This window comes from Austrofundulus limnaeus, unplaced genomic scaffold (genome assembly GCF_001266775.1).
Source record: "Austrofundulus limnaeus strain Quisiro unplaced genomic scaffold, Austrofundulus_limnaeus-1.0 Scaffold570, whole genome shotgun sequence".
Lineage (NCBI taxonomy): Eukaryota > Metazoa > Chordata > Actinopteri > Cyprinodontiformes > Rivulidae > Austrofundulus > Austrofundulus limnaeus.
Genome location: NW_013952972.1, coordinates 318,858 through 320,614, shown reverse-complemented (window position 1 = coordinate 320,614; position 1,757 = coordinate 318,858).

Genomic DNA, 1,757 nt, shown 5'->3' with positions numbered 1-1,757 from the left:
GTCCATCACCTATCTGTCTGTTCCTCACCTGTCTGTCTGTTCCTCACCTGTCTGTCTGTCTGTCCATCACCTGTCTGTCTGTCTGTCCATCACCTGTCTGTCTGTCTGTCCATCACCTGTCTGTCTGTCTGTCCATCACCTGTCTGTCTGTCTGTCCATCACCTGTCTGTCTGTCTGTCCATCACCTGTCTGTCTGTCTGTCCATCACCTGTCTGTCTGTTCCTCACCTGTCTGTCCATCACCTGTCTGTCTGTCTGTCCATCACCTGTCTGTCTGTCCCTCACCTGTCTGTCTGTTCCTCACCTGTCTGTCTGTCTGTCCCTCACCTGTCTGTCTGTCCCTCACCTGTCTGTCTGTCTGTCCCTCACCTGTCTGTCCATCACCTGTCTGTCTGTTCCTCACCTGTCTGTCTGTCTGTCCCTCACCTGTCTGTCTGTCTCTCACCTGTCTGTCTGTCCCTCACCTGTCTGTCTGTTCCTCACCTGTCTGTCTGTCTGTCCCTCACCTGTCTGTCTGTCCCTCACCTGTCTGTCTGTCTGTCCATCACCTGTCTGTCTGTCCCTCACCTGTCTGTCCATCACCTGTCTGTCTGTCTGTCCATCACCTGTCTGTCCATCACCTGTCTGTCCATCACCTGTCTGTCTGTCCATCACCTGTCTGTCTGTCCCTCACCTGTCTGTCCATCACCTGTCTGTCTGTCTGTCCATCACCTGTCTGTCCATCACCTGTCTGTCTGTCCATCACCTGTCTGTCTGTTCCTCACCTGTCTGTCTGTCTGTCCCTCACCTGTCTGTCTGTCCCTCACCTGTCTGTCCATCACCTGTCTGTCTGTTCCTCACCTGTCTGTCTGTTCCTCACCTGTCTGTCTGTCTGTCCCTCACCTGTCTGTCTGTCCCTCACCTGTCTGTCCCTCACCTGTCTGTCTGTCCATCACCTGTCTGTCCATCACCTGTCTGTCTGTCCATCACCTGTCTGTCTGTCCATCACCTGTCTGTCTGTCCATCACCTGTCTGTCTGTACCTCACCTGTCTGTCTGTCCCTCACCTGTCTGTCCATCACCTGTCTGTACCTCACCTGTCTGTCTGTCCCTCACCTGTCTGTCTGTCCATCACCTGTCTGTCTGTCCCTCACCTGTCTGTCTGTCCCTCACCTGTCTGTCCATCACCTGTCTGTCTGTCCATCACCTGTCTGTCTGTCCCTCATCTGTCTGTCTGTCCCTCACCTGTCTGTCCCTCATCTGTCTGTCTGTCCCTCACCTGTCTGTCCATCACCTGTCTGTCTGTCCCTCACTTGCCTGTCTGTCCATCACCTGTCTGTCTGTCCCTCACCTGTCTGTCTGTCCCTCACCTGTCTGTCTGTCCCTCACCTGTGTGTCTGTCTGTCCATCACCTGTCTGTTCATCACCTGTCTGTCTGTCCCTCACCTGTCTGTCCATCACCTGTCTGTCTGTCCATCACCTGTCTGTCCATCACCTGTCTGTCTGTCCCTCCCCTGTCTGTCTGTCCCTCACCTGTCTGTCTGTCCATCACCTGTCTGTCTATCCATCACCTGTCTTTCTGTCCATCACCTGTCTGTCCCTCACCTGTCTGTCTGTCCCTCACCTGTCTGTCTGTCCCTCACCTGTCTGTCCATCACCTGTCTGTCCCTCACCTGTCTGTCTGTCCCTCACCTGTCTGTCTGTCCCTCACCTGTCTGTCCATCACCTGTCTGTCCCTCACCTGTCTGTCTGTCCCTCACCTGTCTGTCTGTCCCTCACC